Here is a 16,951-nt window from a genome sequence, read left to right on the forward strand (position 1 = left end):
CTGGACTCGGTGGGGAGCAGGCAGACAAACAATTTTATTCTTTTTCACTGGGGACCATTTTCTCCAACTGTGGGATGAATGCTCAGACAAATCCCATGGCTTTTTCTGAGTTTTATAGATAATAAAAAGTTCTCCAGCTACTTAAATAATGAAAGCATCCAGTTTGCTCTAATAATTAAAATTTCCAACTTAATTCAAAAATTAAATCTCCTTCTTCCTAGCTTGGGCCTGAGCAGAAGGGAAGGTAGAATGATTATCTTCTTCCCATTCTCCTCCTACTAGGTCCTTCTCCTCCTGCTAGCTCCTGCTCTTCCACTTTGCTTCACCAGGTTTCTTCTGGCTCCGGCAGGGATTGGAGATGGTGGAGGGAGAGAGGTGAGAGATGAGAAACATCGTATTTGACAAAGTACCTGTTACCTCCTGGTCTAGCAGGTTTCCAACAGGAAACTTTTTGTTGGTCTCTGTGAGGGACATTCTCTTCTTGGGAAACTTTAACTTCAGTGGACATCACCTTTTCTTATCCAGCCTATTCAGCTGTCCACTGGCTCCACTGGATCTCATTTTTCCTCCAGGTGATCCACATAGGTTGGGTCGTGATGAACACAGGTTCATCATGACAGTTCCCTTCCTGGGGTCCTGCATTCAATTGTTGGGAAACGACAATTATAGATGTGTAATTAGCTCTCAAGGAACTCTCTATACTCTACCACCCGGTCTGCTTTTGCCAGGCTTTTGCCAGTGGGCTTCTTCAGGTATAATCTGACCCTGCATGTCCCAAGCAACATAGGTCAAACTCTCTAAGTAATTCTTTTGAAGCTCCTCTCAGTTGGATTGAAAAGAGACAAGTCAGCCTTTCTTTACAACCCAATGCAGAAGGGGAGCACCAGGGGCCTCAGAGCACATTCTCAACTTTCTCCAAAGTCTGGCAGCCTCCTTAACACCAACTCTTTGGTATCCTATGTGCAGATTATGGATAGGGGGCAATTCTTTTCAAAGGCTTGCATACATGGTCTAAACCTTACATTGGACTGGGGTTTCCAGTTTTCATTGATACTCCACCAGAACAGAGACATAAATGAGTCCCATTTTAATATCCTAGTCCATGTCTGTGGTCTGTTGCAGAATTTTCTGTTTCTACTTCTAACTGTAAGTGGAATATTCTTGGTGGAGCCATCTTCCACCCCATCCTTGGACCTTTACCCAAAAGAGCTCACATCTGGGAACCAATAGGATAAGGGGGATGAAAGTCACTTCACTTTTAGTGGTATTCATTCAGACACCCTGCTCCTACCTATGCTCATTGGAAGAACAATAATCACATCTGATGAGACTTCTAGTCATTCTTACTGGAATCTTGCATCATTGTTTAAACTCTAATATAAATTATTGGTCCAAACACTTTTGTGAGTTAGGCTTACAAAAAGGGGCCCCTGAGAGGTTAAGTAACTCACCGAAGGTCACACCGCTGGTCCATGACTCCAGCCTCTAGACCTTGCAGTCTTCTTTCTAAACTCATTATCATCTGTTAAAACCCCTTCTCCCATTTTGCACACAGCAGCCAAGATGTCTTATGGATTCATATTAAACAGAATGCAAACATTTCTAGAATTCATTTCCATTTCCATTTCCATCTCTAAGGAGGTGTTAAATTTGGAGTATTGCGCTGATCATTTTTCCTCCAGCAGCAATAATTGTTTTGAAGAACTTGACACACATTTCACCAGGGCTCTGTGCTACTGAGTGGGCAGGGAGCAGTGAGGAACTGAATTCCGAGAGCCAAATTTGCATTGTGCTGTGCCTCTAGAGTGAGCCCAACACCCCAGTCACATTAACAATAATGATAGGTGTGCGCTAAGCTCTTCCTCGTTGCCTGAAATATATTTTATCCTTTGGGGATCTGTTCTGATCCTTGGCCCTTCTGTGCACCCAACCTCCACAGCATTTACTCTATAATTTATAAAAGATGTGTGTTGCACCTGGGTGCTTCAGAAAATTTAAAATAATTTAAAAGCATTCGACACCAGCCTTAAATTAAAGCTCCCCAAATCCCTTGCCTGACGAGTGTAATTAAACTCCGACCCACACAGGTGAGTCTTTTAGTACATCCTAGGGATCAGGAGGCCTGGGCCGGGTGTGAGGTAGGAGCATTTCCAGAGATTGGAGAGAGAGAATGATTGTTTTGCAGGCAGCAGGGCAAACTAAGGGCAGACCAGAGACTTTATAAATAAGGTCTGACAGAGCACCATTATTCCAAGAAGCTCTAAATGCTTAACAGACAGTATTGTTTTCATCTTACTCTACTTATCATGGAGGAGGGGCTTTCCTTCCTATCTGACACACTGGTCTGCACATTTCAAACTGACTGACTTGTATCCCACCCCCTCCACCAGCTTCTCATAAGACCAAGAAGGCAAAGGAGCCAGAGCTTCTCCCAATGTGGGGTCACATTTGCTCAGCCAAGGGGATCTTCCATGTGCCAAGCACTTGAGGCTGGACCTGGATTATCTGCTTAAACAAAAAAACAATCACTTCCCATGCTACCTTAGGTTTTATTTTCCAGACCTGCTGTGTTTAAACTCAAGTCCCTGGAACCACGGGATGCCACAAAAAGCATGGAATTTGGCATTAGGGGGACCCTGGTTTGAATCTTGACTCCACCACATACTGGGTGAGTGCCATCCAGCAAGTCACATCTCCTCCTGGCCTCAGTCTCCAGAGGTGGGCAGATAACAATGCCTACGCTGCAAAAGCTGTCTGAACAATGAAACAAGATAACCTCTGTGATTCTGCCTGGCATAGGGCTGGACACGATTGTGGGTTTTCAGGGTTGTGCCACCTCTATGACACAAGCTGGGTAGTTTTAAAGTGATGCTGAGTCACTTGGCAGTTTTTCCCAGGGTGGCAAATCTTTCTGTTCTTCCTCTTATTTCTAAATCTAAAAGTAAAGATTGCTCCATAAGCTCCCGGTGAACACAGCCTGTGCTCTAAGATAATCAAAAGGGATTTAGAGAAATAAAATCATTCAATTTAGACAATAGAAAAAAAAAGATGAGCTTTGGAACTGAAAGATAGATGATGGCTTGACGTGTGGTTGATGGCACAGCAGGCACTCCCTGGGATGGTTTCTAGAATTGTACAATCCAATATGGTGGCTTCTAGGTTACCAAGCTCCCTTTTCCATTTATATCCAATTGTTTGGATTCTGGATAATGCACACAGAGAAGCCCAAGGGAGACATTCCCAGAATGAGTGAAAATCACACTGCTGTGGAGAGAGGAACTTATAAAACTGTGTCTTTATAAAATTCCTACATTGAAGTCCTAACACCCAGCAATTCAGAATGTGACTGTATCCAGAGACAGGGCCTTTAAAGAGGTAATTAAGTTAAAACAAAAGCATGAGGATGGGCCCTAATTCAATGTGACTAGCATCCTTATAAGAAGAGGAGATGAAGTCTCAGTTATGCACAGAGGGAAGGACACAGGAAGACACAGGGAGAAGATGGCCATCTACAAACCAAGGCAAGAAGCCATAGAAGAAACCATCCCTGCTGACAGCTCAATCTCAGGCCTCTACCTTCCAGAATTATGAAAGAGAAAATTTCTTTTTTTTTTCTCTTTCCCCATTTTTTACTGGTGCACTGTAGCTATACATAATGATGGAATTTGTTATTATATATTAGTACATATGCACAGTGTAAAAATATAATTTGGCCAAATCACACCCCAGCCTTCCTTCCTCCCACTCCCTGGTCCCTTTCCTCTACTGATCTCCCTTTGATTTTCATGAGATCCTCCCACCACCACCACCTTTCTTTTCCTTTTCCTCTCTAGCTTCTGCATATGAGAGAAAACATATGACCCTTCACCTTCTGAGTTTGACTTGTTTTGATTAACATGCAAAGTCTCAAGTTCTATCCATTCATCCATTTTCCTGCAAATGACATAATTCCTTTTCTTTTCTTTTCTTTTCTTTTTTTTTTTCTGGTGCCGGGAATTGAATCCAGAGGTGCTTTACCACTGAGCTACATCCCAAGTCCTTTTAAAAAATATTTTTATTTTGAGATGGGCTTCACTAAATTACCTAGATTGAGGTTCGCCTCACACTTGAAATCGTCCTGCCTCAACCTCCTGAGTTGCTGGGATTACAGGCATGTGCCACCATGCTTGGCTAATTTTATTTTACTTTATGGCTGAATAAAACTATATTGTGTATTTAATACCATTTTTTTTTTTTTATTAAGACATCCACCAATGGACACCTAGAGTGTTATATAGCTTGGCTATTGTGAATTGTGTTGCTAGAAACATGGGTATCACTACAGTAGGATGACTTTAATTCTTGAGGATAAATACTGAAGCATGGTATAGCTAAGTAATATGGCGTTTCCATGCCTAATCTTTTGAGGCACCTCCATGCTGATTTTCATAGGAGTTGTACTAATTTACGATTCTACCAATGGTATAAAAGTGTTCCTTTTTTCCCACATTCTGAGAGAGAAAATTTCTATGCTTTAAACCGGTCAGTCTATGCTACCTTGTATTGGCAGCCCTAGAAAAACAGGATAGGCCCGGAGGATGAACTTACCCAGGTCCAATTTTCTGTCTGCTCAGCTGCTTGGGCTGTGAGCTTGTGACTGACGTGGGCAGCCAATGAGCTTTCATGACAGAAAGCCAGGTGAGCCGACCACCCAGGTGTTCAACTCTCCCTGAAATCATGCTAGAGGCACAGGCAGAGATGTGGGGCCCTCCCTTCACCCTTGCTGTGGTGGCACTTCAGCCAGCGGCTCCTTTCTGCTCGGTTAGCTCCTGGAGGACAAGCTCCTATTTCCACACCTGCTGTTTACTCTCTTTCCCTCCTGAGTTGGCATCTAGAATGCATTGACTTTGACTTCTCAGTAACTGAGAGGCAGGAACCACTTTTGCTTTGCAACCACAGAACTGTAAGGATGACCACCTGTTTGGTGAAATAGGTCCCCCAAAGAGCCAGGGAAAGGAAGCCAAAGACCAGGAGAAGATTTGTTGTCATCTGAAAACTTGAAACTTTTAAAGTGACTCAGCAAAACTGTGTACCCAAAACTTTATCAATTATGCATCATAAATAAGTCATTTATATGCACACTGTACTAATTGAATATTACTTTAATTCATAGTAGTACAGTATGGAGTAATTACAAATGCCAACCCCAGTCCCTTTCAAAATGCAGAGGTGAGCAGAATGGACCGCCCTTGAGAGGCCTTGCCATTGGGATAAATGCCCAGTATATATAGCAATGTGCTGCTGTGGAGAAGCCAAGACAGCTTGGGCTCTTTTAGTCCATCTTTGTACCTGTCTTTTTTTTTTTTTGTCATGTGATTGCAGAAATCTGAATGCAGCAAATCCCTGTTTCTCCTCTTTGCTAAGTTTTGAGTCCAAGAAAGAGACAGCTGGTTTGGTTCCCAGCAGCTTATGGTGGAAAGGTACACCTGGGCATGGGACATGTGTGGATATGCCCGGTGTCACCCTCCAGAGAGCCTCTGCCTTCACCTTTGGAACAGAACACACAGATCATCTTGGACCGTTCCTTACAGAAACCATGAACAAGCCAGGTGTCTTGTTATATGGAAAAAAAAAAAAAAAAGTTAGGCAATAAGAAGTAGAATGACAGAAAAATTCAGTTTTTAACAAGGGAGAATTTAGATGCTTACAGATAAGTTTCCTAAATAATGGCTATCTCTGGGAGGTGAGATTATTGGAAACTTTTCCATTTTCTGTCCCTTTCTTGGTATCACCATAAATTTATTTTCTAATAATAATAAGAGATGAAGCATAAAAATTGTTCCTTTCTACACTTGAACCTGACGCCCTGTGCTGTGGCCATAGTTGGCCATCTAAATTGCATGGAGGTTGAATGTCATCCAAGTCATGGCCTGCCAACCGCCATCACCAGTTGCCAGACAGGCCTGTGAGTTGGAGAGAGCATCCATAGGAGGGAAAATTCACGACATATCCTCTGGCAAGGGAGAGGTCCCTGGACAGAGCAGGCTGGGAAGCAAAACCTCGGCCACCTGTCTTGGCCCAACTTTCTCTGCCCTGGCCTGACCCTGTGTCCCTCCATGAAGTCCAGTCCTTGTGACCAGAGGGTGGATGAAGCAGGTTTCCCTCAGAGGATAGCTGAGTGTTCCCACACACACTCAGCTTCCTCCTGGTGACTGCCCTCCTCCTCCTGTGCAGCTAAAGGAGGGAGGAAGAGAAAACAAGAGAATGAACAGTCAGAATTTGTCAGCTGTGAGCCAAGTGTTCTACATAAAATAATCTGTCTGCATTGTTGCAAGAACTCTGAGAGATTGGTGTGGTAATCTACTGTTAAAAATAAGGAGACTAGCCAGGTGTGGTGGCACACACCTGTAATCCCAGGGGCTGGGGAAGTTGAGGCAGAAGGATCATAAGCTCAGAGCCAGCCTCAGCAACTTAGCAAGGCCCTAAGCAACTTATAAAGACCCTGTCTCAATATAAAAATTTAAAAAGGACTGGGGGTGTGGCTCAGTGGTTAAGTGCCCCTGAGTTCAATTCCTGATACAAAAAAAAAAAAAAGACTAAGACCTAAGACTAGAAATACAAGAAATAATTCAATGAATACCCCACAGACAGGAAGTGAGATAGTTTAGATTTGAATCCAGGTTCATTTGGATGCATCCTTTACCTCTGGTGCTTTCTTCAGGATTAAAACTCATTCTAAAACTCCTTGTTTGTTATCCTGGTCTGCTATTTTTCTAAAACTTCTGTGGTATAGAGACATTTGCCTGACTTTGAGATAGATGTGACGAGATGAAGCAATGCAGTCTGTGAAACATCATGGCGCAAACCAGGGCCAGAGAAGTGTAAGTAAAATGGGTCCTATAGCCTTGCATTTCTTCCTCTCACTTGACAGGACAACTTGAGTGTGGAATGTCATCTTCCCGGCATCAGCTTCCACCCTGTTCCCCTCCCTACAATGGCACCTAGTAGTTATTGTCTTTAATAAAAGTTGAAAAGTGTTGAACCACTGTCAGATAAAGTTGTGAACAAATCAGCTGTTTATTGTATGAAGTCTACATGTGCAGTGTGTGTGTGTGTGTGTGTGTGTGTGTGAAGCACATAAAACATATTATCACTGCAGCACATTTATGACCTGACTTAAGTATTCTTTTTTAGCATGGGAAGTTAATGCAAGTCTACGTGTCTGTTAACTATTTGTATAAAGTCAACTGTGACATTTTGGGGTTCATCTAGTAATCGGTGGGGGATGAGACGGATGAGACGTGTAGCGAAGGCAAAGAAAGCAAAACTGGACACTCTGAAGACATGTGATCCAGAGAAGCAAGCGTTTTTCTTAAACATCCTTAAATTAGGACATGATAACTGAAATTCAAAACATTTGTACAAAACCTTGTCCATCTATCTTCAAGGGTACACAAAACTCTTTCTTCATTCTGTTGCAGGTGGCCCTCCGTGCTCAGCAGTTCTATGGCTGCCAGCTCTGCCCTGGCCTCTCACCACCTGCTGTGGGGTAAGGACTGTGTAGATGGGCCCTGAGTGACACCTGGGCAGCTTCTGTCCTCTGCAATCAGAGCTATAGAACAAAAACTAGCTTGGTTATAGACAGGGACTGTATTTTTGGAACCCCAAATCAGGACACATGACTTGATCAGAGGATAGATGATTTAAAAATAAGGGAGTGCCAAAAAACGTAGGAAGAGGGCTTCTGCACACAAAGCACTACTGAAGAGAGGCTCTTCCCCTGCCCCTTGATGAGTCTTGCTCTGAGGACAAGTGAATTCACCTGGAGACAGCTTGTGACATTTGGTGCTTGCTGGGTTTTATGGATTGACTCTAATGAAGTTATTCATTTTTCAAAACTTTGATTCCCCATTGGACTTGAACTTTTGAGGCTCTTTCATAAGCATGCACGACTGTAGCCAAAACTTTCTGGAAAGAGACAGACAGACACTGAGTTGATGCATTAATCCTTAGTATTGAAAGATAAGATGAGGTGTTTGGTCAGGACTTGTCCTGTTTAGTACCCTTTTCCATCTTCAAGGGTGCTGACTGCTAGGTTGCTGGAAGAGAGAACAAAAGAGCTGCCACTGGGATGGGGTCTTTGCAATATTTATGCAAACAGTGGGCCCACAGCCCGGGTGGTCTTCCTGCCACAGTCCCCTCAGGACATTTTCTTTGTATATGTTGTGTGCAAGTGAAAAAAGAGCAGCTCGAACTGTCTTTAGCCAAACCAGAATGAATTGATTCATGTAGGCTGCAATGCACAGGAGTTAGGACTGGCTTCAGGTGTGACTGGGTAGTGGGTGGGGAGGGGAGAGGTAGTGCAATGCCCTCAGGACTCAATTTCTTTACATTTTCATGAGATGCTTCTGTCTTAATTTCATATGGCAGTAATAGGTAGCAGTCGCATCAGCACCTATATTGTCTTCAGTTTACACAATATGCACAGCGTAGCCTACCTCTCTTCAGCTTTTTGGCAGATCCAGCAGAGCAGGAAAGTAAAAGGCCATTTCCACCAAGTTCAGAGCTAGCTCTGCATGGCAGAAGAGGAGAAAGAACTCCTGGAGGGCAATGACCATCATTGAACTTGGTCCAGAAAGATCTCCTTGGTGGTGTTTGCTTCTTGATGTCAGAGTATTTCATGGACTTCTATTCAGTTTATAAAATATACATTAAAATGAGGGAAATGGTTTTAAAAAGACAATAACAACAACAAAAGCAGTCCTTTGCAGTGATTGAGACTTTTGGAAGCAACCTCTGGGTCAGATGCATGGTGGCTGAGGATGGACTAGCATGTGCAGGTGTCTCACCACCACCTCTGGCTCCTGCCTATTCTTCAGGCTGTCTGCTTGGCTCCTCTTCTCCAGCCAACTCCCTTAAATTGCTTTCCCTTTAGACATTCTACTTTTGTCCTTTAATTTATTTGACAACATAACCCAAAGATACAGGCCAAAAAGGAAACGAAAGGGACTTGGTTTAGAATTTCCTGACAGAGAATATAGAATAACCCGAATTTACTGCTAGACACTGACATTTGTTTCCCCATAGAACCTTTAAAATAAAATCAATATTCTTCATGCATCTGTCTGGAGGAAGGGTCTCAGACAACCTCACAGGATCACCTTTAGCCCTGAGACTTGATAAACTGCAGCATTCCATGCTAGGTTCCTTCTGTGCTCTCGCCACATCCAACCTGGCTCTGCTGGTCTCTGTCTCTGCCTTTAGCAACCACCTCCACTCCCCGACTATGGGACAGCTGCTGACTTGGCTCCAGAACCATGGCTTTGCTGCCTGTTTACCTTGGAATACTACAAAGTAAAGCTGACTTGACTCTCTCTGGCTTACCAGGAGCATTCTCTTTTCCTGCCCTCTATCTCATTAGATTGCCATAATATTGTGATTCTGGCATAACAGCTCATCCCCAAACAGTGCCTAAAAACACCAATACTCCTTTATTTACCTTGCGGGTCTGTAGCTTGGGAAGTACTCCATGGGGAAGGCTCATCTGTGCTGCATAAGGGATAAGCTGACACAATTTGAGTGGGCGCTGGAAGATGAACTTCCAAATTGGTTCACTCACCTGCCTGTTCAATTGGTACTGGCTCGCCATGGGTTTTCTCCAGGGGCTACTTGGGTTTCCTTATTGCATGGTGGTGGAATGAGCATCCCAAGAGACAGAAAGCAAAATGTTTCAGTTTAAAAAACTCAGGTTCTAACATAATAGCATTTGTTCCATGTACTACAGGTCAGGCTTCCAGGAAGCTCCGATAAAAAGGAAAGGCAGGAAGGTCCACTTCTCCATGGTAGGAATATCAAAAAATCTGGGGCCATGTTTTCACACTATCAAATGAAGTTGAGGGACCTGACGCTCCAAGTGTAGTGACTTGCCTGAGATCACTTCAGAAGACACCTCTTGAGGTGCCTATCCAATTTATTACCACCTTCCCTGAGAGTTACTTTTTACCCATGGGTTCGACCCTGAAGCCGTGTTCATACTGTGGAGCTGGGTCCCTTGGGTTTTCCATGTTCTCTGTGATGGTGCCCTTTGAAGTTTTGCAATGTTGTCATCCTGGAAGCCAGGCAGTGACTTGCTCCCAGGAATTTGAAATTGCGATGCCGGCGGTCTGGCACTGTAATGGGCTATTTTTACATTTCTTGAGAACCATTTTGGAATCAGAAAACTGAGCAGCAGGCATTGCTGATATCTGTTTTATGAGGGATAAATCATTTCTTTTCTCTGAACCTTAACCTACTGTAAATGAGGGGGATAAATGATGTCAACAGTCTGTGTTCTCATATACCAGTACAGGTTGAGAATGTACAAACTTCACCTCCTGATACATTTTTACATCTTGTGTGCTGGTATTTTGATTCTTCCCTGGTGCTACAGAGGACTGAGGATGAAGTAAGAGGTGGCTTGTTTAGTGATTGATTTAACAATGTGAAGTCACAGGTTCTCTCTCCTTTAGCAAGGCTAAGGCTGAGCTCCCAAACACAAATACCCTGGGCAATGGAAAATTCCAGAAGGCCTGTCATACCTCACAGAGCTTTTGTGTGAGCTAAAGGGAATCATGGCCAGAGAGGAACTTATCACTCATGAAACACTTCATAACATTGTTTTTGGTATTGCTGCATGTCCCAATGTTTTACAACTAGGGTGAATTTACCCCTCAAGGACAACTGGCAATGTCTGGATACATTTTTGACTGTCAGACGTGTGTGTGTGTGTGTGTGTGTGTGTGTGTGTGTGTGTGTGTGTGTGTGACTAGCATCTACTGGGTAGAGGCCAAGGATGTTGCAAACATTCAACCCATGGTATAGCTGACCACTATACCCGGTGAACAATCCAACTCTGGAGCTGGAGGACATAGTGCTAAGTGGAATAAGGTAGACTCAGAAAGTCACAGGTCAAATGTTTTCCCTCCTATGTGGAGACTAGAGAGAAATAAGACATTTTAAAAAGAGGATCTTGTGGAAATAGAAGGGAGAGCAGTGGAGTGGAGGAAGGGGTTGAGGGAGGGAGGAGTGGTAAGAAAGGAGAGGGATTGAAGAATGAAATTGACCATATGATGCTATGTTCATGTATGGATATATTACAATGAACTCCACTTTTATATATAACTATAATGCACCAATTAAAAACAATAAATAAATGAATGGAAGACTGGTAGAGAAGGGGATGGAGGAAAGAGGAGGGGAGGGAGAGGTGAATTACTGGGGATTTAAATGGAGCAAGTTAGGCAATCACATTTGTGTATATGTCAAAATGAACCCCAGTATTATGTATAACTATAATGCACTAATAAAATGCACATAAAATAATGATCCAACTCAAGCTATCAATAGGGGTGGAATTGAGAACCCCCATTGTGTCTCAATGCTCAAAGGGAAATTTTGAACCTGGCAATCTGCATTGAATCAAAGTTTAGATAATGTCTCATGTTTTGAACACAGGCTTTCCTTTCTAGATTGTAATTTTGTAATATGGATGAATGCTAAAATATTCCTGCATCCTGAATTAATTTCAGGAGACTCATCCCAAGTTCATAACTGTTTGACCAAGATTTTGTAAGCTTCCATATTTGATTTTCTAGTAATGCACTCTGCCACATGTACTGTCTCTGTTCTGTCCCATGTCAGCTCGGACATGAACCTTGCCTGCCTTCATCCCCATTCAAGCATGAGCATTTTGGTTCCTCTGTGTGTATGTACACATTCCATCAACAATAGACAAATAGTGTTGGTGGGGAGTGTTTGTGTGTATGTATGTATGTGTAAGTGGGAATTGGGATGATGTGCTAATAATCTGTTATTTTTTTTACCTGATGTGCTAATGGGCTCACATGGAATTAAAAGAACTGCAAACCATGTATGAAGAGTAGAGAGTGAACAGACATAAGAATGATATTTTGAAAATGGAATATTCTTCAGATGAGAAAGTCATGGGAAGTATTTTTCAAACTTTGTTTTAAGAATAACTTGGGGGGGGCGCAGATCTGACATCACAACCCTCCCTATATACCCATCAATACAACTAGTGTGAAAAATCCTTATGAACAAAACACACCCTTATACAATGCTCCTGGATATTTTATTTTCTATTTGGTAAAAATTTTGTAACTGCCAAAATTAGCTTCATGACTCACCAATGGGTCTATCCTACAGTTTGAAAATTTAACCTGAGGTGATGTCCTAGGGTAAAACCCTGGATCACAGAGTGGGTGAGCGAAGTGAAGACTCTGGTGGGTGGAGAGGAGAAAGCTGGGAACTGCAAGGCTCCCATGTCACATGGTCATTCACAGCAGTACCCAAGGTTCCCAGGATGGTGGTAGAAGCAGTGTGCATCACAGAGATTGTCATCCAGGAGCCCAAGTCATTCGGGAACATAAGGGAGTCAGCGAGGTCAACAGATGTCTAAAAGAAGGAGGGGAGAAAAGGGGGAACAGGGAGAGGGAAAGAGATTTGTACTAAATCTAAGAGAGGTTGTGTTTTTCTCTGAAAGGGAGACATAATGGCTTAGAAGAACCCTGATCGTCCTTCCAGGCCCAAATACCCATGGTGCAATAGAGTACAGCTGCTCAGCACAGGTGAAAAATCCCTGTGGATGAATTCATTCTTTTGACAAATATTTATTGAGCACCAATTTAATACCTGATTCATACCCTTATGTCCTGTTTCATTCTTAAGAACATCCTTAGCTATCTAAAACTTGATGCTGAAGGACTTACACCTACATTTAGGGCAATGTCTTACATTATCTTCTTTCTCCCTTGCTCACATCTGCATTAATATAATACACAATAAGTCCAATGCAGGAAAGCAATTAAAATATATACAAACCTTATTAAAAAGATAGTGCACCATGGTCAAATGTGGTTCATGCCAGGGATGCCAGGTTGGTTTTACATATGGAAATCTAAACATAACTCACCATATCAAAAGACTTAAAGATAAGAATTATATGATCATCTCAGTAGATGCAGAAAAAGCATTTGACAAAATATAGCACCCCTTCATGTGCAAAACACTAGAAAAACTGGGGATAGTAGACACCTCAACATTGTAAAGGCTGTCTATGCTAAGCGCAAGGCTACATCATTCTAAATGGAGAAAAACTGAAAGCATTCCCTTTAAAACCTGGAACAAGACAGGGATGCCCTCTTTCACCACTTCCATTCAACATTGTCCTTGAAACTCTAGCCAAAGCAATTACACAGACAAAAGAAATTAAAGGGATACAAATAGGAAAAGGAGAACTCGAACTATCACTATTTGTCAACGACATGATTCTATAATTAGAGGATCCAAAAAATTCCACCAGAAAACTTCTAGAACTAATAAATGAATTCAGCAAAGTAGTAGGATATAAAATCAACAATGATAAGTCAAATGCATTTCTCTACATTAGTGATGAATCCTCTGAGAGAGAATTAGGAAAACTACTCCACAATAGCCTAAAAAAAAAAAAAAAAGAATATACACACACACACACACACACACACACACACACACGGTAATCAATCTAAAAAAAAGAGGTGAAAGACCTCTACAATGAAAACTACAGAACACAAAAGAAAGAAATTGAAGAAAACCTTAGAAGATGGAAAGATTGCCTATGCTCTTGGATAGGCAGAATTAATACTGTCAGAATGTCCATACTCCCAAAAGTGTTATACAAAGTTAATGAAATTCCAATTAAAATCTCAATGACATTTTTCATAGAAGTAAAAAATCATGAAATTCATTTTGAAAAATAAGAGACCCAGAATAGCCAAAGCAATCCTCAACAAGAAGAATGAAGAAGGAGGCATCACAATACCAGAATTTAAACTATACTACAGAGCTATAGTAACAAAAACTACATGGTATTGACACCAAAATAGACATGTATACCAATGGTACAGAATAGAAGACAGAGAGAAACCCACATAAATACAGTTATCTCATAACAGACAAAGGTATCAAAAACATTGGAGAAAAGATAGCCTCTTCAACAGATGGTGCTGGGAAAACTGGAAATCCATATGCAGCACAAAGTTCAACTCAAAGTGGATCAAAGACCTAGGAATTAGACCAGAGACCCTGTGCCTAATAGATAAAAAAGTAGGCCCAAATCTTCATCATGTTGGTTTAGGACCTAACTTCCTTAATAAGACTCCTAAAGTGCAAGAAATGAAATCAAGAATCAATAAATGGGATGGATTTAAGCTAAAAAGCTGCTTTTCAACAAAGAAAACATTAATAATATGATAAGAGAGCCTACAGAGTGGGAGAAAATCTTTACCATACACACATCAGATAGAGCAGCACTAAACTCCATTATATATATATATAGAACTCAAAAAAAAAAAAATAACATCTAAAAACCAAATAACCCAATCAATAAATGGACTAAGGATCTAAGCAGACATTTCACACAAGAAGATATACAATCAATCAACAAATATATGAAAAACATTCAACATCTCTAGCACTTAGAGAAATGCAAATCAAAACTACTCTAAGATTTTATTTCACTCACAATGGCAATTATCAAGAATACAAGCAACAATAAGTGACGGTGAGGATGTGGGGGGAAAGACACACTCATACATTGTTGGTGGAACTGCAAATTGGTGCAGCCACTCTGGAAAGCAGTATGGTGATTCCTTAGAAAACTTGGAATGGAACCACCATTTGACCCAGCTATCCCACTCCTAGATCTACACCCAAAGGACTTAAAATCAGCATACTATAGTGACATAGCCACATCAACATTTATAGTAGTTCAATTCACAATAGGTAAACTGTAGATGCCCTTCAAGAGATGAGTGGATAAAGAGATTGTGGGGTATATACACAATAGAATATTACTTGGCCTTAAATAAGAATAAAAATTGTGACATTTACAGGTAAATGGATGGAGTTGGAGAATATTGTGCTAAGCAAAATAAGCCAATCCCAAAAAACCAAAGGCCAAATGTTTTCTCTGGTAAGTGGATGCTGACCCATAATGGTGGGAGGGGGGCAAGGGAATAATGGAGGAACTTTGGATTGGGCAGAGGGAAGTGAGGCAGGGGAGGGGGTGGGGTGGGGGTGGGAGAGATGGTGGAATGAGACAGACATTATTACCTTGTATATGATTGCATGCGTGGTGTGATCTGCATCGTGTACAACCAGAGAAATGAAAAGCTGTGCCCCATTTGTGTACATTGAGTCAAAGTGCATTCTGCTGTCATGTATAACTAATTAGAGCAAATAATTTTAAAAAATATGTACAAACCCGAACTTCTTATGTAGGTCTTGAAAATGACTCCTTGTCCTATTACAACAGATTTTAGGACAGGACAGTATGAATCATACAGTCCAACACTAGTTTAAATGCCTGAAGGAACACAGGGAATCAGCAGTGAATCTAAGCCTGATAACGAAGAGCTCAGGTCATTAGACTCCAATTATTACTTCAAGAATAATGTTCCTGTTTCAGGCCTTTTGAAGAGGCTGCATTTGAAAAGATTACTGTGTATTTACATTTTTCTTGGTCCAATAAGCCATATGTAACTCTGAAAGAGCAAGACACAGATCCAGAGGTAGCTATCTTAGCCTCTAAATCTAGGGGCATGGTCTGGAGTCTGTTAGACTTATGCATGAATTCTGGCTTATTTGCTTACCAGTTTCCCCATCTGGATGTCAGTTTTCTATTGAAAATATAGGGCTCTTGTGATAATTAAATAACATTTTGAATCTGAAGCAGATAGAAGAGTATCTGGTATAAAGCAGGTACTTAAAAATATTCTTTCTTTCCCCACATTTCCCTTACTCCTGCCTCCTTGTGGTAGATGACATTATTATTTTCAATTCTTCATTTCTCTTTGTGCACAATTTTTCATGTAACTTGAAAGTTATTTCCACTACAGGTGGAATATATTTTTCTGCCCCACTGGTATTGGGCTTGTCCACTTGATTTGTTTAGGGTTAGTCATATGACTTGATGCAGCCATTGGAATATCAGCAGAGACACACTGGAGGCATGAAATGTGTTTTTATGGTGGAGTTTATTCTTTTGTGCTCCCACTTTTTACCATGGAAACAACATGCCTCAAGAAGCTGCTGGTCTGTGGAGGATGAGGCATGTGGAGACCTGGGCCCAGATGGCAGCTTGGAGACAAATCCAGCTGAGCACAGCCTGGATCAGCAGAACCCCAGCTGATCTGCAGATGCAAGAGGGAGACATAAATGCCTGTTGTTGTATGCCCGTAAGTTTATGTAGCATTATTGTAGCAATAGCTAAGCGATAACTACCTTATAGCTTTCACACTCCATAATAAGTGCTGCATATATTAAATAGCAGAGAAAGTAACTGTTCCAGGGAAGCAGTAGAACAAAGTGGATCACAGGCACACACAAAAGGGCTAGAGCTTTATTCTTCTGCTAAGCCCTAAAAACATTTCGTGGTGTCATATACTAAAACCTCTTTTCCATCTTTATTTGTGTAGAGAGGATTTTATATTGGAATGAAACTGTTTGGAGATGGCACTATTTCCTTTAAGATAATAATTCCAGGGTTATTGTTTCTCTAAGAATAGAGCCAAACTATTGTTACTAGAAAAAATAAGCACGCTTTGTGCAAAATCAGATTGTATTGACTTCAAAAGAAAACGAACTGTTATTGGATGAGGTCGTTTGCTCTTAAGTAACGGAAGGTCGCCTGAGCCATTAGTGGTGGAAAAACTAAAGTAAATCCCCACTATGCATGAGACAGAGCCTGCCCTGCCTCACCTTGAAGCCAGCAAAGGAAAGCCGAGGGCAGGAGACCATTTGTACCATTTTTGGAGAATTTACCCTATTGGTTCTCCTAACTCGTCTTCCTTGGAAAGGGATGTATCCAACAGACAGATGGAAGTAAGAAACCAGGAGGGGCAGAGCATAAAGAGGAGCTACAGGAGAAGGGGGT

At 41.6% G+C, this 16,951-nt stretch overlaps 1 long non-coding RNA gene across 1 annotated transcript in view; it reads left to right on the forward strand.

Moving 5' to 3' along the window:
* The window catches only part of LOC306663560, a 185,512-nt gene that overhangs the window by 41,075 nt on the left and 127,486 nt on the right, over window positions 1–16,951 (forward strand). The window contains exon 2 of the long non-coding RNA XR_013764465.1: window positions 14,910–14,989. This is a non-coding gene — a long non-coding RNA (uncharacterized lncRNA). The remainder of the gene's footprint in view (window positions 1–14,909; window positions 14,990–16,951) is intronic.

This window comes from Sciurus vulgaris (genome assembly GCF_902686455.1).
Source record: "Sciurus vulgaris genome assembly, chromosome: 6".
Lineage (NCBI taxonomy): Eukaryota > Metazoa > Chordata > Mammalia > Rodentia > Sciuridae > Sciurus > Sciurus vulgaris.